This window comes from Mesoplodon mirus, assembly GCF_964341445.2.
Source record: "Mesoplodon mirus genome assembly, chromosome: 2".
In the NCBI taxonomy this organism is placed as follows: domain Eukaryota; kingdom Metazoa; phylum Chordata; class Mammalia; order Artiodactyla; family Ziphiidae; genus Mesoplodon; species Mesoplodon mirus.
Window position 1 is genome coordinate 60,556,860 of NC_138977.1, and position 22,938 is coordinate 60,579,797.

General features: G+C 38.4%; 1 protein-coding gene and 1 pseudogene across 2 annotated transcripts in view; one reads left to right on the forward strand and one right to left on the reverse strand.

Annotated features, from left to right (window-relative positions):
* The window catches only part of MCU (mitochondrial calcium uniporter), a 223,406-nt gene that overhangs the window by 83,071 nt on the left and 117,397 nt on the right, over positions 1–22,938 (forward strand). The gene's annotated exons all lie outside the window — the stretch shown is intronic.
* Positions 11,862–21,813, reverse strand: LOC309798643 (glycoprotein endo-alpha-1,2-mannosidase-like; annotated as a pseudogene). The gene is made up of 2 exons: positions 15,005–21,813; positions 11,862–14,883 (listed from the first exon to the last, which is right to left on the reverse strand). The product of its transcript is annotated as a glycoprotein endo-alpha-1,2-mannosidase-like (transcript).

A 22,938-nucleotide genomic window follows, 5' to 3' on the forward strand; every position in this document is an offset into this window, starting at 1 on the left:
GATAAGAAAACTGAGACACAGATATAGAGACCCAGAGTTAGTATAAGACAGTGTGAATTCTTGCTTGTTGGAAAAGGAGCTCAGTTGGAAGTTTTATGAAGGGAATGAAAATATCTATTTTGATTTGACTGTGTGTGTGCATTTTTGTTTCAAATCAGTTCTTTTTACCTCTTTTGTCTCTAACACATTAAGTTCTGAGTTTTTTAAATTAATTTAGTTTATTTTATTTATTTTTGGCTGCATTGGGTCTTCTTTGCTGCATTTGGGCTTTCTCTAGTTCAGGCAAGCGGGAGCTACTCTTTGTTGCGGTGCTCAGGCTTCTCATTTGTGGTGGCTTCTCGTTGCGGAGCACAGGCTCTAGGCGTGCGGGCTTCAGTAGTTGCAGCATGCAGGCTCAGTAGTTGTGGCTCGCAGGCTCTAGAGCGCAAGCTCAGTAGCTGTGGCACATGGGCTCAGTTGCTTGGCAGCATGTGGGATCTTCCCGGACCAGGGCTCGAACCTGTGTCCCCTGCATTGGCAGGTGGATTCTTAACCAGTGCTCCACCAGGAAAGTCCCGGTTCTGATGAATTTATAAAGAATGAAAATAAGGGTTTAGGATTTGTGCTGAGTCTCTCCCCCTCCCCCACTTCTTAAGTGACTTTGATCAAATCACCAGGTTTCTGAAGTTTAGTTTTCTTATCTGCAAAATTAAAATTAAAATTCAGAGTTGTCATAGGAATTAAAACAGAGTGTATGAATGGACAGAAGTCTATTTAATTTTGGGAGAGATTGTACTGGTTGTTTTGTCTTCTTGTTAGGTTCTTTTAACTTAGGCACATGCTAGATGATCAGATCAACTTGAAAAAACCTCTAAGGGAACATAGAGAATGCTAAGACTCTTAAAATGACATGTCCTATCTGTTAGAGTGAAAATTTTCTAAGGGGAAAGAAGAAGATTGGAAATAAAGAGTAGTCAATTTTTGATCCTGAGAAGAAAATAAGAAAAAAATGACTTATAATTTTCTTTTTTAAAATTACATTTATTTTTGCTCAAAATAAAATTACCATAGAATCTTTCATACATTCTATCTCTGGAATCCTAGAGTCCTCTTAAATGAAACTACTTGATTCTGACGTCATTTTGGTATTATAAAAATTCACCCCTCTTGTCCAGGTTGCAAGATAGACGTGTTATCTTTAAAAAAAATCTACTTTATAGGGACTTCCCCGGTGGTGCAGTGGTTAAGAATCCTCCTGCCAGTGCAGGGGACATGGGTTCCATCCCTGGTCTAGGAAGATCCCACATGCCGTGGAGCAACTAAGCCTGTGCACCACAACTACTGAGCCTGCGCTCTAGAGCCCACGAGCTCCAACTACTGAAGCCCGGACACCTAGAGCCTGGGCTCTGCAACAAGAGAAGCCACCACAATGAGAAGCCTGCACACCACAATGAAGAGTAGCCCCCGCTTGCCACAACTAGAGGAAGCCCGTGCGCAGCAACAAAGACCCAATGCAGCCAAAAATAATTAATTAATTTAAAAAAACAAACAAAAAAATAGGTTTTAAAAAAATCTGCTTTATAGTCAGTAATAATAGGTTCTGAAGAATTTCTCTACTAGGAATTCTGGTAATTCATTTCTTGATTTAAAAACCTTTCAATAAATCTAGCCTTTAATATTCATTTTAGAATTCCAGTAAATTAGAATTAGGCAAATCTACCTTGAACTCTGTGCATTATAGGAACTCAGCAAGGTGATAATTTTAGCCTCTTAAATGATGAATTTTAGTCCACTCACATTGATTGTTGTTACTAATATACCGTATTTAATTGCCTTTAAGATGCCATCAGTTGTAAAATACACCATTATTTTATGTAGCATTTTAAAAAATGATTGAACTATGACATAATGCTTCATCGTGCAAAATTTCATGCTCATTGAAAATTTTCTTTAGATATATAAAAATTACATATCACACGTAAAAAGGAATACATAAGTGAAATAAATTGCTTAAGGTAACCTTAAAACTTCTTAATATTCAGAGCCCAGGTTTTGGGAATCATTTTTTTTTTTTTACCCAGGGTTGTGGATATCCATATTTTTCTATACAGTGTCATCCTGTGTTTTTAGAAAATGTTCCACTATTGTCTGTGGAGTTTTCTTCCAAGCTCCTGACATATGTTCTATACCTTTTGATGCTGGCACTTTCTTTTCTTTTTTTTAATTGAAGTATAGTTGATTTACAATATTGTATTAGTTTCAAGTGTGCAGCAAAGTGATTCAGTTATATACATAATCTTTTTCTTGATTCTTTTCCATTATAGGTTATTACAGGATACTGAATATTGGTCCCTGTGCTATATAGTAAATCCTTGTTGTTTACCTATTTAACATATGGTAGTGTATATCTATTAATCCCATACTCCTAATTTATCCTTCCCTCCTTTCCCTTTGGTAAAGTTTGTTTTCTATGTCTTTGAGTCTGTTTCTGTTTTGTAAATAAGTTCATTTGTACCATTTTTTAGATTCCACATATAAGTGATATCATATAGTATTTGTCTTTCTCTGTCTGACTTAACTTCACTTAGTATGATAACCTCTAGGTTGGCACTTTCTTGATTTTAGTGTCAGTGGAATGTCCATTCAACAGAAGGACTCATATTTCTTTCTAAAATGAACATTAAGTGATTTGTTGAAGGAAGTAAAGAGGTTGAAGTTGCAGATACTCCATGAAAACTAAGTTCTTGCTTGCACAGGCAATGACAACTGTGTCCAATTGTTATTTTGCTGTGAGAGATTCCATTGAAGGTAGATGCATTTTGATTTCACAGATGTTAACATGTGAAAAAAAGTCTTGGTATTGCTGTAATGTACAATCTGTATTTATTTGTTTATTTATTTATTTGAGTGTGTTTAACAGCCTATTGAGTTATAATTTAAAACCATACAATTCACTCATTTAAAGTATATAATTATTTTTTAGTATATTCATAGAGTTGTACAGCCATCACTACAATCAGTTTTCAAATATTTTCATCACCTCAAAAAGAAACCGCATACCCATTTCCCCCTCAATCCTCCCACTTATAGGTAACCAGTAGTATACTTCCTGTATGGATTTACTTACTCTGGACATTTCTCAAATAGAATCATACACTGTGTGGTCTTAAGGTGGAAGATTAGGTTATTGATTTGAGAGCTTCCATCTGAGCACCACTTTAGCTACTACATTCCATAAGTTTGTTATGTTGTGTCTTCATTTTCATTCATGTCAAAGTATCTTCTCATTTCCCTTGTGATTTCTTCTTTGTTCCATTGGTTATTTAGAAGTTTTAAAAATTTCCACGAATTTGTGAATTTCCCAAATTTCCTTCTGTTATTGATTTCTGATTGTATTTTTTATGGTCAGAGAATGTACTTTGTGTGGTTTCAGTCCTTTTAAATTTATTGATGCTAGTTTTATGGCCCAGCATGTGATGTCTTATGTTCCTATTCTTCTGTTTATTCTTTACTGCTTTCTTTTGCATTACGTGAATATTTTCTAGGGTAACATTTTAATTCCTTTGATGATTATTCTCACTAATTTTTTTTAAATCATTTTCTTACTGAGTGCTCAGGGCTTACCACAGATAACTTGCCAAAATCTACTTAAGATTTATACTAAATTCCAGTGAAACATCAAAATATACTCCAGGGCTTCCCTGGTGGCGCAGTGGTTGAGAGTCCACCTGCCAATGCAGGGGACATGGGTTCGTGCCCCGGACCGGGAGGATCCCACATGCCGTGGAGCGGCTGAGCCCGTGAGCCATGGCCGCTGAGCCTGCGCATCCAGAGCCTGTGCTCCGCAACGGGAGAGGCCACAACAGTGAGAGGCCTGCGTACCGTAAAAAAAATAAAAATAAAAAAAAATAAAATAAAATATATATATATATATATATATATATATATATATACACACTCCAATTTAGCTCTATTTCCTCCTCCCCTTCTGTGCTATTGTTATTATATATATTATAGCTATGTATGTTAAAAACCTAATAGTATAATAATTACTTTATATAATTTTATGCTTTTTAAAAAAGCAGAGAGAAGAATGGAAGCAAGTTTTTTTTATAGAGTTTCTTATACTAAATCTTCTTATTTATCATTTGTTATCTTCCTTTCTGTGAATTCAAGTAACTTTTTGGTGTCATTTCCTTACTCCAATACAACTTTGCTTCTTCTTACTTATCTTATGCTGTTATTATCAAATATATTACATTCCTAAATGTTGCAGGCTCAGTAATACAACTGTATACATATTGTTTTTTTTTTTTTTTTTTTTTTTTTTTCTTTTTGCGGTATGCGGGCCTCTCACTGTTGTGGCCTCTCCCGTTGCGGAGCACAGGCTCCGGATGCGCAGGCCCAGCGGCCATGGCTCACGGGCCCAGCCGCTCCGCGGCATATGGGATCCTCCCAGACCGGGGCACGAACCCGTATCCCCTGCATCGGCAGGCGGACTCTCAACCACTGCGCCACCAGGGAGGCCCTACATATTGTTTTATATATTCAATAATTGCTTTTTAAATAGTTGAGAGGTGAAGAAATGTGCATTTATATATCTTTGATTTTTTTAAGTGGATTTGAATTACTTTTGGGGTCATATGCTTTCAACCTGAATAGTTTCCTTTACTATTTCTTGTAAGGCAGGTCTGCTAGCAATGAATTCTCAGCAATGAATTCTTTCAGTGTTTGTTTATCTGGGAATGTCTTTATCTGTCTTCATTTTGAAAGATGGTTTATAGTTTTACTGAATATAAGATTCTATTTTTGGGGGGTGGGCTGCAGCACATGGCATGTTGGATCTTAGTTCCCCAACCAGGGATTGAACCCATGCCCCCTGCAGTGGAAGCGCAGAGTCTCAACCACTGGACCACCAAGGAAGTCCCCTGAATATAGGATTCTTGGTTGATGTATTTTTTGGGTTTCAGCACTTTGAATATGTCATCACACTGCCTTTTAGCCTTCATTATTTCTGATGAAAAATCTGGTGTAATCTTTTTGGGATTTCCTTGTGAGTGAGAAGTTGTTTTTCTCTTGCTGCTTTCAAGATATTTACTATGACATGTCTTGTATATGTGTGATGTCTCTTCGTGCTTTCCTACTTGGAATTTGTTGAGCTTCTTGGAAATGTAGATTGTTTTAATCAAATTTGGTAAGTTTTTAGCCATTATTTCTTTGAATATTTTTTCTCTTCCTTTCTCTACTTCTGTGAAAAAAGTTTTCTTCTCTCTTCTCACCATGTATATGTTGCAGTGCTTTATGGTTTTCCGCTTTTCTCTGAGATTGTTCATATGTGTTCTTTCTTTTTTCTCTATGTTCTTCAGATTGTACAATGTCTATCCATCTATATTCAAGTTCACTGATTTTTCTGCTAATTGATATTTATTGTTCAGTCCCTGGAATGCATTTTTATTCTTGGTTATTGTACTTTTCAGTTCCTGAATTTCCATTATTTAAAATAATTTGTATATCTTAATGATATTGTCTATTTGACAAGAAACTATCATGGCTTCCTTTACTTCTTTTTTTTTTTTAGAAGATGTTGGGGGTAGGAGTTAATTAATTAATTAATTAATTTTTGCTGTGTTGGGTCTTCGTTTCTGTGTGAGGGCTTTCTCTAGTTGTGGCAAGCGGGGGCCACTCTTCATCGTGGTGCGCGGGCCTCTCACTATTGCAGCCTCTCATGTTGTGGAGCACAGGCTCCAGACGCGCAGGCTCAGTAGTTGTGGCTCACGGGCCTAGTTGCTCCGTGGCATGTGGGATCCTCCCAGACCAGGGCTCAAACCCGTGTCCCCTGCATTAGCAGGCAGATTCTCAACCACTGCGCCACCAGGGAAGCCCTTCATTTACTTTTTTAAAGCATTTTTTTCCTTTAATTCTTCAGACATATTTATAATAGTTGTTTTAAAGTCTTTGCCTGCTAAGTCCAACATCTGAACTCTTTCAAAGGCAATTTCTGTTGCTTGCTCTTTTTTCTTATGTAGGGGCCATACTTTTCTGTTTCTTTGCATGTTTCATAATTTTTTACCAAAAACTGGATATTTTATTTTATTTATTTATTTGAATTAATTTTTATTGGAGTATAGTTGATTTACAGTGTTGTGTTAGTTTCTGCTGAACAGCAAAATGAATCATTTATACATATTCATATATCCACTCTTTTTTAGATTCTTTTCCCGTATAGGTCATTACAGAGTATTGAGTAGAGTTCCCTGGGCTATACAGTAGGTCCTTATTAGTTATCTATTTTATATATAGTAAAAACTGGATATTTTAGATAACATTTTAGCAACTGAGAATATGATTCCACCCCCAATTCCCACACATTCACCAAATTGGATGTTGTTGTTTACTTGTTTATTTGTTTAGTGGCTTGGCTGGACCATTTTAGTGAAGTCTATTTTCCCTATAGTGTGTAGCTACTGATATTGTTCCTCAGAAGTCACAGTCTTTGGCATGCACAGAATCATCCTAGGATGATGGTGGTTTTAGCAGGGCTGTCTTTGGCTGTCTCTTTCTGTTCTCTTTGTTTAGCTGTCTGTCTCTATAGGTATCACACCCATCTGTTAGCTTCCGCTAATTGCTCATTATCATTATAATTAGCTCATTATCAGTAATGCCTGTAACATAAATTCTTCCACAGGCTGATGCAGTTAATATTGGGCCTCATTGCAGGTGTAATTTTGCAGCCAGCCTTTGAGGTTTTTTTCTCAGGAGGACTCTTCTCAGCTGCTTCTTTCCCTGGTTCTCCCTAGTAAAATTCTAGCTGTTCTAGCTTGTTACTCTCAAAGATTAACCAGTCTCTTAACTGCTTACCACCAAAATCTCTATTATCTTCTGTAGTGCCCTCACTATTAACTTTCCCACACTGTGTTCCAAATAAAGTCATTTTCCTTGGGGAACACTTTTGGAGCTTTCTTTTTCTGTCCTGCCTTTACCCCTGGGCTAATGCCTGGAGTAGGAAGTGAGCTAGTGGCCCCTTCTCTTGGAATGACACTGCTGCTTGGTCTTCTGGGTGTCTTCTGTTGCAGAAACTTTAACCGTATGAGCAAGCTGGGGCAAGGGCAGTTGGGATCCCAGTGTTCCTGGCTTGCCTGCTGTGGTAGAACTTCTGTCCCACAAGTGGGGGCTGGCTGGAAGAAGTGAGGACCAGACCTCTCAGCTGCTCTTGTCTCTTACAGAGCTTCTGCAACAAAGAGGTGGAAGTAAGAGAAATGCAGGTGGACTGCCCCTCCTAGCAGATATCATAATCCTCAAGTGGGATTTGGGTGTAGAGGAAGGCCTACATTCTTGGTTGTTCTCATCTGAAATAGCAACTGTGGCTTGATAGTATCTACATTTCCTTACAACTTATTTACAAATTTGGAAAACAATATCTGTTTGTAAGCTGCATAATGTTGCTCTAATAATGTCTTTAACACACATACAAAAGTGTAGTAATATCAAGATAGCTTAAAATAGCAAAAGTTGCAGTAATTTTTTTACATAGGCTTTTTATATGTTATATATGTTACAAGCTAGTGAAGAACATGCAGCACACACATGAGAGGATATATTATTTACTGCTTTCTATTATGCCTAAACAGTTGAAAATACTGAAAGTGTATAACCATTTGTCCTTGGGCCTTATTGGATGTTGAATGCAGTGAAGTATTTTTTGGATCTAGGTTATCTGTGATTAGCTCATAACAGCATTAAGCCATGAGGTTGCCTTTTATTGCTGTTATTTGTTATCAAATAGAAAAACTCCTTTAGGCATTAGCTAGCAGAAGGTGAAATACTTAGTTTTGTTAGTTCCAGAGACTTGATGCAATATAGTTACACACCTCACTGCTGAATGACAAATCTTTGCTGCTCTTAAACTCTTTGGGAAGATTATTTTGGATTATATAGATGGGTCTGATATAATCACAAAGGTCCTTATAATAGGGTCCTTATAATAGGGAAACAGGAGATGAAAGTTAGTGGTAGATGTGATATGAGGAAGGGGTCATGAGCCAAGGAATGGAGGAGGCCTCTAGAAGTGGAAAAGGGTAAGGAAACAGATTCTTGTCTCAGAGCCTCTAGAAGAAACTAGGCTTACTGAAACCTTGACTTTATTTAGCCCAGTGAGACTCATTTCGAATTTCTGACCTCCAGAACTATAAGAGAATAAATGTGTTATTTTAAAACTAATTTTGTGGTAATTTATTACAGAAAGAATAGGAAACTAATAAAACAAGGAAGATCTGACTTACTGTAACTGTGTGGTGAAGATAGTCTAGTGCTAATAAAATATTTGTATTTTTGAGTACTTTGATTTTTGTTTCAGGAAAAACTTTTCTGACTTTTAAAGTTTTAGGCATCTTCATAGTTTTATATCCTAGCAGTTAGACTGCACTAAGATTATCTGATGTCACCTTTCTTCTGTTTCTAAAAGTGAAATGAGAAATAGATCAGAGCAGAAAGGTTTAATTAAATTCACACAATTAATCCCATAGGTTAGTATTATACATTACCAAACTAATACTTTCCTTTTTTTTTTGCGGTATGCGGGCCTCTCACCGTTGTGGCCTCTCCCATTGCGGAGCACAGGCTCCGGATGCGCAGGCTCAGCGGCCATGGCTCACAGGCCCAGCTGCTCCGCGGCATGTGGGATCTTCCCAGACCTGGGCACGAACCCGTGTCGCCTGCATCGGCAGGCGGACTGTCAACCACTGCGCCACCAGGGAAGCCCAATGCTTTCCTTTTTGTTCTGTATTACTAATATGATTGCTTACATTGTTGCCTCAAAAGCAAGACTTAAAATTAACTATTAAAGGCAAATAAGTTCTATCATCACAGGCTTATCTCAGACTTCTGTTTTGAGCAAATACAGGCTTCTTTCAGAAGTAAATGGATTTTAAAAGCACAATGAAAGGAATGTTCCATTTAAATGGTTAGCTAATAAGTTTCACAAATACAGTATTTTTTTTGAAACTGATTAACATTTAATGCAGTTATAAAATTTCCTGCATAATTCTCAAATTGTGTCATTGGGAAGCTGTATGAAAATGGCCATTTATTAAGTAATTATCACATGAAAGATGTTCAACACTGAGAAGAAAATTTGTAAAGTGACATGCTATTTTTTTTCCTTTTTTTCTTTTCTCTTCTTTTTTTTTTTTTTTTTTTTTTTTGCTTATTTATAGGTAAATCCTCACTGAGACTACCTAGTATAAGAAACAGGGAAAGGAAGATTTTTTATTTTTAAGCTGTTTGGAACCTAAGTCATAATTTGTAACTAGAGCATGGGGGTCTTGTTGCCAAGACTGCCGTGAATGACTGGGTTGCCCAGGCTGGTTTGATTTTTATTATTTAAAACTCTGTTGTTGTTTAGCAAGTGATATTTATTCACTACAAATAAATTAGAAAGTGCAATTGTGTGAAAATAAGACCTAGTGATATATTCACTTTTAACAGTTTGGAACCTTCCTGACTTTTCCTGTATATGTTATTTCTACGCTGTTTTTATCACATAGCATTACATTGAATATCTTTTCATGTGACACTGACATGAGAATTTTAATATGTGGAAGCTTTTCATAAAGCTTAAGTTCAGAATCTGGAATCAGACTTTGATTCTGGACTTTTCAGCTTAACACATGAGTTGGAAAGTAAACCTCATTTGTAAAATGGAGATAAATTATAGGATTGTTGTAAAGATTAAATGAGGTCATATGAAGCATTTAACACAAAATCTGATATACAGTATCATTTAATAAATGGTCACTATCTTTATTCAAGTGTTCTGTTACATGAACATACTATTGGTAATGTAACAATTCCTTATTGTTAGAAAACTTTTTCTAATGTTTCACAGTTAAAAAAAAAATGCAACATTTAAGCAACCTCTAAAATGCCAAGAAGCCTTACAAGGTGTGGGATTGGAAGATTGAAATTTGGGACGGCTCGTGATCAAGAGTAACATCCATATACTCTTTTTTATTTTTTAATAGAATGATAGCTCAGTCTTATTTTGTAGGCAAATACATGTAAAATAATGTATTGCTATAGTCTGTTTATACTGTATCTCTAATACTGAGTTATTTCACTGTTTATAAGTTCAATTTAGAATGTGGTATGTGAAAAGAAAAAACTTCCAGTTATGTTTACTTAAGTATGTTGTTTAAACAGGACACTGAGGTATACAATAACAATTGGTGCATGAAATGACCTATAGTTGTAATGCTCTCTTTGCCAGTGATTAGGTGTGTGATTTTTGGACAAGTTACTAATACCACTGGACTATAGTTTCTTCTGAGTAAAATGAAGACAGTGGACTAGATCTGCAATTTTCAAATTTGAGTATTGTGCAGATCCTTTCAAAGGAATATTCAAACTCTTAAACTATATTGTTGTTGTTTTTAATTATGTACTCAGCTTTAGTGTAGACAAACATGAAGCTAAATAGAAGTTCCCTCTGTTACATCCATGTAGAGCTACAAAGCCAAAACAAGTGTAGTACAAACAAAACTACAAAACCAGTGTATTAACAACATCAGCATGATGAATGATAATGGTTTGCCGAAACTAAAATGCTGCTTCCCATGTGAATATGTTATTCCTTGCTACACTATAGGTTCTTTTGCATTGGGCTACCTAGACTACAGTGCATGAGATGATAATTTAATTCTTTAATTGTTTTTATTAAAACTATTATAAGTCTTTGATTTAGTGTATCATGATATCATTTGGCCTTCACTGGCTCAACTGTATTGCCTGCCTCTCTACTTTTCTCATTAGCCTAGGATAGTGAGGGAAACTGATGATTTCCTGTGTTGGTAAATACAAATATGGGCACAAATATCCTGGCAACACTTAATTATAAAGTATTCAGTCAGATGACCCAAATTTTCAAAGATCATCAGTGGTAAACGCAGAAAATTTTAAACGTTTTATAGAAAACTCCTAAATTCTTGAATACAGCCACAGATTTGGGCTGTGGTCCGTATTGAGAACATCAAACTAGATCAAGACACTTCTATGATTCTGCGACTAGGAAGCTGTTCCTGTAAGTAATGATGGCAACATATACACACACTCCAGGGTGTCTTACTGTATTAGATTAGGAAAATGTATTTATGAAGTAAGGGTATTTTTTTTTAAGATTTATTTTTATTTATTTTTGGCTGTATTGGGTCTTTGTTGCTGCATGGGGCTTTCTCTAGTTGTGGCGAGCAGGGTCTACTCTTCATTGCTGTGCACAGACTTCTCCTTGCAGTGGCTTCTCTTGTTGCGGAGCGCGGGCTCTAGGTGCACAGGTTTCAGTAGTTGTGGCACACGGGCTCAGTAGTTGTGGCGCATGGGCTTAGTTGTTCCATGGCATGTGAGATCTTCCCGGACCAGGAATCAAACCCGTGTCCCCTGCATTGGCAGGTGGATCCTTATCCACTGCACCACTGGGGAAGTCCCGGGTATTTTTTAAGTAAGCAAAAATTATATTGTCTAATTGCTGGAGGGCAGTGGTTCTCAAGAGGAGGTAATTTCGCCGCCCCCGCCCCGACCCCGGAGATATTTGGAGACATTTTTCATTGTCAGAAACTGATTGGGGGCAGCATTGATTCTGGCATCAGTGGCTAGAGACCAAGGCTGCTTCTAAACATACTACAATGCACAGGACAGCCCCCTACAACAAAGAATTATCCAGCCCAAAATGTCAGTAGTACTGAAGTTAAGAAACCCTGCTGTAGGCCAAGGGTCCCCAACCCCTGGGCCCCAGATTGGTACCGGTCCTGTTGGGAACCGGGCTGCACAGCAAGAGGTGAGTGGCGGGCAAGTGAGCGAAGCTTCATCTGCTGCTCCCTATTGCTCCCCATCGCTCACATTACTGCCTGAACCATGCTCCCTCCCCCCACCCCACTGCTGCTGTAGGGCATTATAACCAACACCAAGGGTAGTTTTAGAGATAAAGAGAACAGCATGATCACATTCATAGAAACTTCAGTATTGGAAGTACAAAACGCCCTATAGCCTATCCTATAATATCAACCAGGATTACTTAAAATCAAGTATTTGTGAAATAGATACTAACTTTAAGAAAAAATTTTTTTCTGTAATGGATCGAGGAACAAAAGAATGCAAGTATGGTGCTACTCGGTTTTTTTTTGTTTTTTTTTTGCCCGTGTTGGGTCTTGCTGCACGCGGGCTTTCTCTAGTTGGGGTGAGTGGGGGCTACTCTTCGTTGCAGTGCGCAGGCTTCTTATTGCAGTGGCTTCTCTTGTTGCAGAGCCACGGGCTCTAGGCGTGCAGGCTTCAGTAGCTGTGGCACGCGGGTTCAATAGTTCTGGCTCACGGGCTCTAGAGTGAAGGCTCAGTAGTTTTGACACACGGGCTTAGCTGCCCTGCGACACGTGGAATCTTTCTGGACCAGGGCTCGAACCTGTGTCCCCTGCATTGACAGGCAGATTCCTAACCACTGCGCCACAGGGAAAGCCCACTGCTCAGGCTTTCTTAAAGCAAATGTGTTTTCTATATGTCAGTTGCAGAAGCTGTTACCTAAGAAAATAAACTTTGATTTCTCATACACTTTCTCTTTAATTTTTGGTATAAGTCTTTATGTTACACAATTGAATTTGAAAGAATAACCTTTCTAACTGTGGTTCAAAATCATATCAAAGCAATGCCTGAAATATGAAAATCTACCTACCTATCCTGTATGAAACCTTGCTGAATGAAAAAGGCATTGTGTTTTAGCACTAGGGTCACTTTTTCTTTTAATATTTTTTGGTTTAGTTTTACTTCTTATCATAGAAAAATTTCAAAATACACAAGGTGAGGAGAATAATATAATTAATCCATGAACCCCAACGTACCCATTATTCAACTTCAGCATATGAACATTTTGCTAATCTTGTTATATCTTTCCCCTCCCCCCACTAGCTCCCTTCCCAGAATTATTTTAAATCAAATTACAGACATCATATTATTCCATCCATAAATACTTTGTAACTCTGTTTTTAAGTGAAGTCAGAGAAGGTGTTATCTTGTGGGTAGGCTATGGGGGAAGTGGAATTGTGGCAAGTCTTTGGAATGGTGGCTTATTGCAAATAAGTGGATAACCCAAAGCCTTCCATGTAGTAGAAGCTCTATTAAATATTTATTGAATTGAAAAATCTAAGTTATTGTGTGAAGTAACATTACAATTTTAATGTGCCACAAAGGCAATTTACTCATTTTTAAAAATAGTTTTTATGCTGCCTTTAATTTTAGCATTGGCTTTAATCACAGCCTGGCCCCCCACTGCTGCTCCCCTCTTTCCTCCTGGCATTTTACTAATCCATATCTTTTCTTTTGGCCCTTTCCCAAGTATATACTCATGACAGTGAACTCTTGGAAATCTGTTACTGCTTTTGTTCTTCCCCTTAAATATTTGCACTTTTAAAAATTCTTAAAGCTAGTGAAATGGGTTTTAAGCAAGAGGGTGACATGAAAAGATTAGCATTTTAGAAAGATAATTTTGGTTATGTTGTGTAGGATAGATGGGAGGCAGGGACTTGGAGATATAGAAACAGATGGATTTAACAGCTATATAAAAGCTAGAACTCACAGTTTTTGGTGACTGAAGGAAGGAAGGTGGGAGGAAGGAGTTAAGAATGATAGCCAAGTTTATAATTTCAACAACTAAATGATAGTACCATTTTCTGAAAGGAGGAGTACAAGGGAGAGAGCAGATTTGTGGGGAAAATATTCTTCTCTGTGATTTCCTAATTTGGTGAGTGACGCGGGGGAAGAATCTTCTCTTGACTCTCAGTATGGTGTTCTAGTGAAACGAGAATTGTTTTACTTGAGCAGTACTGTGATTTCATTCATGGTTTTAAACTAGTTTATGAGAAGAAAATCTGCTGGGCTGCTTATATTCTCATTTCTTCATGGCATGCAAGTTTTGTGTAGTCATTATCTAGACCAACACTTGTTACCTGACAGTCACATGCCAGATGTGGTAGACAAGAGAAATAACAATCAAAGTTGGGCACATGTTATAAGGGAATCCTCCAATCCCCCATCCATTCTTTACTTAGTTGTCTTTCATAACTTAGAGGCCACTAGATGTTTGATTTACACTGGTGATAGAAGCCCAAGTCCTGAGGGAAAGTGACCCCAGATTTTCCTTGTTCCATGCACCCCTAAGCTTACTTTCTTAGAATACTGTTCCATCATAGAATTTTCTTTGCCTGGTGAAGGGTTAGTGTAATATATGTATTAAGAAACTTTCAAAAGTTTCATCTGTTCATTAGTTAAGATAGATTTCTTCCTTCTTTCCTCCCTCCCTCCCTTCCTCTCTCCCTCCCTCCCTTTCTTTCCTTCCTTCCTTCTTTGGAGCAGTTTATTTTTTAACTTCTTTATAAATACTTAAATTTTCATAATTAACAACTCTTATTTTTAGTAGACACCTAAGAAATTTAGTGTGTAAATCTTCACTAATTTCTGTATTATCTTCACAAAAGAACATTTTACTCCTCTTTCTTTTCTGCTTCAGGTTATATATATGATCTTTATCCAAAATAGTTGGTACTAAGTCATCAGTAGTCTCATCATTCTCATCCTTTGAATCAGGTGTGTACCAAGATAGGGCTAATACTAGTACACTAACTGAAGCTGAGTGCACTTGTTTCATGTGAGTTTCTATGACCAAAGGACACTGACCAAAGAACCTCTCAGGGTAAAAACTAGAGCCACTGTCATCTCGGGGGCTGGGTCTCCCTTGTGGATAATTCCTGGCTATTCTAGGGTCCCAAAGCTCCAAGACTAGATGGTTCCACCAAATTGTAGTTTTCTGTACCAACTGTAATAAAATACATGTAACTAATAATTCAGAAGTGACAATTCTCCCAGGTAAGGTTCAGAGGTTTTGGAGGGTTTCATAGTGATCTCAACAGCTTTAAACTCTTGATATTTGTTTTACTGCTGATTGTGTCACTCTTTGGGGAATCAAAATTTTCCCCCAAGTGAGTAGTTCATCAATGAAGTTCTGGAAGAAGATCAAGTCCAAAAGGATCTCCAAAAGTAGCTTAATTTGATCTTGCTATTTTTAAACCTATCATCGGAGAGAAAATAAACAGAATAGAAAGTGACAAAATGATACAAGTCCTTTTTTGAAACTTCGATGATGGCATGCTTTAAACTCCAAAATAGTAAATGTTTAGCTGCTTATTTCTGGGAAGGACCAATTCATACAGTCCTTCAAACTCTGTACTGCATAACTCCAGGGAGTAAAATTCCTATATATGGAATGTAGCAGCCCAGGGTCTAGGAATCTGGCTGTCAGCAGGGACTCTGCCAGCAGAGCCAGTGAGGCTGGGAGTAAAGCAAAAGCCAGCAGCCTCAGCACAGGAGAGACCCAACCAGCCCTGCCACCCAAAAGGAGCCTGAGGGGTGGGACAAAATAGATTTTCTTTATGAAACTTAAAGACAGTAAGGAAAATGGTACCCAGTGGAAAACATTTAGAAAAATAACTTTTGAAAAGAAGTGATTTGCTTCTCCTCAAGTCCATCCCTATGTCTCCCCACCTCCATTACTCTTTTTTTTTTTTTTGATAGGTAAGACGTGGATTTATTTAGAGAGATACACATTCCATAGACAGAATGCAGTCCATCTCAAAAGTCAAGAGTGGCCCCAAAATACGGGGTGGTTAGTTTTTATGGGATGGGTAATTTCATAGACCAACAAGTGGGAGGATTATTCCAACTATTTTGGAGGAGGGGTGGGGATTTCCAGGATATGGACCACCGCCCACTTTTTGGCCTTTTATGGTTAGCCTTGGAACTGTCCTGGTGTGCCTGTGGGTGTGTCATTTAGCATATGCTAATGCATTTCAATGAGTGCCACCTGCATTACTCTTATCATTCTTTAAAACAATAACAAACATCGCAAAACCTTGAAGTTGACCTTCCAGATACCATTGGCCATCAACACCTAATGGTTATTAGAATATTATACTTTTTTCTTTTTCAGCTTTGTGGCAAATTTTAAAGGCTGGGGGAAAGTATAGTAGACAGTGTACCTTAACTTTACTGTTACTATTATCACCAAGATAGCTTTTTAGAATTTTGTGGCTTGATCTGCCCCTGGATTTTAGTATTGGATTTCAGATATGATCTAAATAAATGTGGGTGCTTCCAATTAAAGATGGTAGATTTTTTTTCCAGCTTTATTGAGAAATAATTGACATACATCACTGTATAAATGTAAGGTGTAGAGCATGATGTACAGTTTGATTTACATATATTGTGAAATGATTATCACAGTAGGTTTGGTTAACATCCATCATTTCATATAGATACAGTAAAAAGAAAAGAAGAAGAAAATTCTCTTTTTGGTGAGAACTCTTGGGATGTATTCTGTTAACAACTATCTTCTAAGTATACCCTTATTCATGGTTTTGCTTTCTGCAGTTTCAGTTACCCATGGTCAGTCACGGTCAGAAAATATTAAATGAAAAATTCCAGAAATAAACAATTCATAATTCTTAAATTGTGAGCTGTTCTGAGTAGTGTGCTTGCCATCCTGCTCTGTCCTGTCCAGGATGTGAATCATCCCTTTGTCCAGCATATCTCTCTCATTAGTCATTTAATAGCCATCTAGGTTATCAGATGGACTGTCTTGGTATCATAGTGCTTGTGTTCAAGTAACCCTTATTTTACTTAATAATGTCCCAAAGCACAAGAGTAGTGATGCTGGAAATTTGGATATTCTCTTACTGTGCCTAATTTATAAATTAAACCTCATCATAGGTACGTATGTATGGGAAAGAGCATAGTATATCTAGGGTTCGGTCGTATCCACAGTTTTCAGGCATCCACTGGGGGTCTTGGAACATATACCCTGCAGATAAGGGGGGACTACTGTATATCGTTAACTCTAGTCAGATGGTTCATTGAACACAGATTTACCTTCACTCTTTCTCAAAACTCCACTAAAATAACAAAGGTTTTTGTTTTTTTAGGCATAAATCCACAATGGGAACAAAAGACAAAGGAAAGGGGAGGGAAATGGAAGGGACTGGAAATTTTAGATTTAGAAATCTGAAGAGAAGAAGAATGAGTACTTCTTTACTGAATCCTGAAATTAGTAATGGTGTAAATTGAAAAGGAACCTGGCTTACCCTGAAACATCTTCCAATACCTTTGTGAAATGGGAATGAGACAACAGGAGAAATTAGTTGAAGGATTCATTGAAAATCTCTTTACATGGTACTTAGTCCCCCAGATTCTCTTCCCCCATCCTGGAATAAAACTGAAAATTCAATCCCCCCCAAAAAATGAAACAGATTTTCTGGAATGAGGAACCCCAGACGCCATGAGGGCATGGGTAATGTACTGAAAGAGGAGGAATAAATGGAAATTGATGTATTGAATATTGGTATTTCTAGCCTGCTTCCCTCATTTGTCTGAGAACATTGGCAGACAAGCTTTTACCTTCAAAGTAAGAGATTGGTAATTTTCTCTGGAGAACCTGACATAATCTGAAAGAAAAGACTTAAAGATACTAATCATTTGGGTATCCCCAGGGAAATAGCACAACCAGATCACTTTTGCAGTGAAGACCACTATTTGCATAAAGTTTCCAATCAGCTTTTTAGCCATCACTCCCCACTCCTAAATATGAGGAATCAGTGAAAGATCACTAGATATTTGAGAAACAATTTTAATATGAGCAAAGCCAAAGCAAATAGGAAACAGCAACTTAAAGGAAACAGAGCTTATGCAGGAAGAAGGAAAAAAAAATTTAATATATCACTAATAATCCTCAGAAAAAAAGTAATTCATCCAGTATAGGGTGCTCTAAAAAAGGAACTTTCAGAAAACCAAACAGATTTTAGAAATTAAAAACATAACAGAGTATTCCATAAAAGTTTTGAAGTGACCAAGAAACTAGAACTAAAAGAAAGAAATATAATTTAGGAGAGAAGAGTAAGAAAATTAGAGGACCCGTCCAAGAGGTTCAATAACCAAAAGAGGTTCAAGTAATAGGAGTTCCAGAAATAGAGAATAGTAGAAATGGAGGAGAAGAAATCATCAAAGAAGCCATTCCAAGAAACTTTCCATAACTGAAATACGAGTTTCTATATTGAAATAATCCAACAATTGCCAAGCATATTGAGATCCACATCAAAGGACCTCTTAAATTTCGTAGTAATGATTTTAAAAAAGAAAATCGTACAGAATCAAGAGAAAAACAGGTTTTACTACAAAAGATCAGAAATCAAAGCTCAAGCTTCTCAACAGTGAAGTCTACTAAATATTGGAGAAATGACCTCTAAATTTTGAAGGAAAATAGAGGGTTTTTTTAAAAATAAATAAATATGTTTATTTATTTATTTTTGGCTGCGTTGGGTCTTCGTTGCTGCACACAGGCTTTCTCTAGTTGGCGGCGAGCAGGAGCTACTTTTCGTTGTGGTGTGCGGGCTTCTCATTGCGGTGGCTTCCCTTTGTGTGGAGCACGAGCTCTAGGTGCACAGGCTTCAGTAGTTGTGGCATGCGGGCTCAGTAGTTGTGGCTTACGAGCTGCAGAGTGCAGGTTCAGTAGTTGTGGCACACGGGCTTAGTTGCTCCGCAGCATGTAGGATCTTCCTGGACCAGGGCTCGAACCCGCGCCCCCTGCATTGGCAGGCAGTTTTTTTGTTTGTTTTTTTTGATGTTGGGAGTAGGAGTTTATTAATTAATTAATTTATTTTTCCTGTGTTGGGTCTTCGTTTCTGTGTGAGGGCTTTCTCTAGTTGTGGCAAGCGGGGTCCACTCTTCATCGCAGTGCGCGGGCCTCTCACTATCGCGGCCTCTCTTGTTGCGGAGCACAGGCTCCAGACATGCAGGCTCAGTAGTTGTGGCTCACGGGCCTAGTTGCTCCATGGCATGTGGGATCCTCCCAGACCAGGGCTCAAACCTGTGTCCCCTGCATTAGCAGGCAGATTCTCAACCACTGTGCCACCAGGGAAGCCCCAGGCAGATTCTTAACGACTGTGCCACCAGGGAAGTCCCCAGAATGTTTTTTTAATTTGGTGATATTGTGATGCCCATTTAATGGGTCTGACAGGCACGTAGAGATAGTAATTCAATGAATAGTTTATTCATTTATTTCTGGATATTTTTGCCATCTTAATTTAATTTTAAGAATTGGAACACTGGAATGGGGTGAAGGCGGGTGATACTATGGAGGGAATGTTAGATAGAGAGCTTTTTGCTGTAGAATTTGGTGTCTTGTTATTGGTAATCAGGAAAGATTTGATGGTTTGAATTTGTCAGGCAAGGAGTTTGAGGATAAGAAGTTGTTGAGGCTGAGGCTACTTGGAGCCAGTAGGGACCTCTTTGTTTAGATGTATAAACTGATCATATCCTCAGTCTGGGCTGCCAGCTTTTAAAATTTCTCCCCATGTGTTACTTTTTGCTGCTGACGCTTTGCTTTTTGATACAGCCTCTTCAGTTTCTTAGATTTAACAATTTTAAATGAATTGTGGGGTTAAATTCATCTTAAGACCAGCCAAGTTTTAGGTTGTATTCTCAAAGACAAAATATACACAAAGTATACTGTGTGTGAAACATCATCCATTCATTCCATTTTTGATTAAAACAAGGCTTTGGGAGTTGGGGTGTGTATGTCTGTTTTCAGAAACAGATGGTTGTGTGGTTGTACTAGAAGCAGATGTTTTGTTTTTCTGGGAATTGATTGAGACTTAAGTGTGAAAGCTTAACCTGAGCTAATTCTTAGGGAAGGATGAGAAAGGCAAGTTGCTTAGTTCCCAAACATACTTTAGAAAAATAGCTATCTGCTTTTCATGTCAGTTCCTTTCTTTTTTTTTTTTCCTTCCTGTGGTTGCTCTGATATAGTTAAAGTCTTTGTGGCTTGGCCGAAGGGCCAGTGATCCTGGAACCCATTTTAGTGAGAGGATCTGTAGATGATCCAAATGGTCAGTTCTAATGAAATGAGGACACTGTGACCTGTGGTCATGCAGAGGCCACAAAAAGGGGAAACTCCTTTTCACTCTCATCAGAGTGGGGGGTCACTTCCATGAGGGAAACCAGTGGGTATTGCCAGGACTACAGACTCCTCTCTGTAGTCCTTGGATCATGATTCTCCGTACTCTGTCCTGGATCCGTTCTTCACCATTGCTGATTCCACAAAATATACCCTAACCACACATCCAGTGGGAGGAGCTCAAGAATTGGCAATACAGAAGAATGCATATGCCTTCTCAGTTTAAATCTCCATTGTGAAGTGGTTATAGAGGTGTAGCAGTACTTGAACTGGTCCATTTCCACTTATAGTGTGCCTGGTACATTCTCACCTTCATACCATATGTATTCCTTAGCCCGTACACTCCCAAATGTTCTTTATTCTGTCTCTAAATCCTACCTATTTTTAAAAGTCTAACTGAATTTCTACCTCTTCTAAGGAACCCAGTTTTAACTTTCGTTTTCTTATTTAACGTTGCAAGGATGTGTCTAGTTTCCCTTACTAGTTTTAAATTTTATTTATTTAGTTATTTTTGGCTGTGTTGGGTCTTCGTTTCTGTGCGAGTTCTTTCTCTAGTTGCGGCGAGCGGGGGCCGCTCTTCATCGCGGTGCACGGGCCTCTCACCGTCGCGGCCTCTCTTGTTACGGAGTGCAAGCTCCAGACGCGCAGGCTCAGTAGTTGCGGCCCACGGGCCCAGCTGCTCCGTGGCACGTGGAATCCTCCCAGACCAGGGCTCGAACCCGTGTCCCCTGCATTGGCAGGCAGACCCTCAACCACTGCGCCACCAGGGAAGCCCCATTACTAGTTTTTAAGTCCCTTATATGTAGGACTCATGCTTTATTTGTATCTTGGCTGGTAGTTAGCAAAGCCAGGAACAACAGAGGTTATTGTGATTCTAGTGTAGCTGTCTAACCATGAGCCAACATCCTACAGTAGTATATCAGGGACTAGCCCATTTATCAAAAGATAAATGATCAAGAATCCAGAGAATTTAGAAATGTTTGTGACTGGTGGTGTCTCTCACTGGACCCTTCTTCCGCTATGGCAAACCTGAGTAATTTGTAGCCTATAGTTCTACAGGAAAGTGTGAAGGGAATTCCCAGACGAAAAAAAAGGAAACAGTACCTCAAGTGGTTTGAATTTTGCTGAATGTACTTTAAGCATAATCAATATCCACCCTAAGTACCTCACCGAATAGTTTAAATGAAACCACTGCATTGCTCGTGCTCCACCTTGGCTAGAGAATGTCATTGTGTAGATTGTTTTCAAGTTGGATTTTATTACCTGACAAAGATATGCCATCTGGGTGCATCTAGTGAGACCTCTAGATATTTCGAAGGATTAGATTATGGTTTTTCATTCCCTTCCGTTCCTTCCCCCCTACCCTCATGTCCAAATCAAGTGTGATGCTATTCATTTTAGAATATTATTTAGGACCAAAGGTATGATAAACGCCAACTAGTGACTCCTTGAAGGAGTGTGTTTTGGACTCAGATATGGAATTGCCGCATGCCACTACTTTGGGCCTGTCTTTGGCATCTGAGAGACTTTTGCGTGTACTGTGTGAACACTCTCTTCTTCCCTAGGAGAGCTTGGTTAGTGGAACAGTGTTGGGATTTCTAGCCCATTTTCTGCTGAGGGAAAAATATGTCAAGTTAAACACTGCAGGATGAATAGTGGCTTTTGGGGCAGGGGCATGGGGAGAGCTGTAGTATCCAAAGTGTTATCAGAGGAAGGGAGAGAGCAGAGATCATACCAAGGAAAACACAGGAGTGGAGTGAGGTGGAGAACAAAATGTAAGTCCCTAAAATCAGATGCATGTGGGAAGGATCGTCTTCATAATTAACTACAAATGTTTAAAAAAAAAAAAAGCAATATTGTTTTTTTCTTTCTTCTTTTCTTTTTTAAAAAAATTCTTTTACTGTGTCTTTGAGATTTTGGTTTCAAAAGCAGGTTAAATAGAAGCTTATTATGAAGTCTAGAACCATAGGCATTATTGAAATTTACCAGCCCCCAAAAGTCAATATCTAATTACTGTACCTTTTTGGCTGTTCCACATAATTAACCCTGCTGCTTGATCCAAGGGAAGCCAGGGGAAGACCAGGCACTGTTGGATGATGTAGCTCCTTGCTTAACCCTTCATGTTGTGCCGCAAGGTCGAATAGCCCATTTACTTGGATCTGTGAGGGGCTGCATTAAGATATTTACTTCTTCTCCCTCTTCAGAACCAGTGAAAAGCGAATGCCTAATTCAGAGAGAGAGAGAGAGAGAGAGAGATTGCTTGCTTTGAATTTGACTAAAAGGAAGTACATAGGCTTTTGTTTTCCTTACTTTTGTTTTTTCAGATCTTATCAAATTAATACTGTCAAATTTGGGAAAATGTGGCTCTGTTTTCTCAATAGATCTCTTAGAAGCATGCGTCTTATGCAGGTAGTAATTGTGGTTTTTAAAAGCTAATGTGCGTAAGTTACTTAAAATCAAGCTGTCTTGTAGCCATGCATAATTTTCTTGAGCATTTTGTTGAAGGTAGTTATACTTTTTAACTGGCTACATATAGTTTTAGGAGAGGTTAAAGAATAGATTTAAGTAACCTGGCTGCCTGCTGGCATGTCTAAGAAGGGCAGAAAGTCCTGCAAAGCAGTTGTTGGCAGGGATTAGATCTCTGGATGCCCTTGTCTGTCAGGAAAAGCCCTCTGCACCCAGCAGCTCCCATAAATGTTAATGCAGCACTGTGCAGGGAGCCAGTGCTGGGGAAAAGCCTGTCCCTGGGTAGGCGTGGGTGAGTGTGAGAGGGCTGCTGGGCGATCTGCCTCTCTGGCTGAAGTAGATTGTAGAGCGACCTTGCCTTTTCAGGGCACTGGTGTGGGGAATTCCTGCTACCCAGTGAATTTGGGGAGATTCCTAAATGCTGATATATTTTCAGCTCTAAAGTGATAATGCCCTTGTCG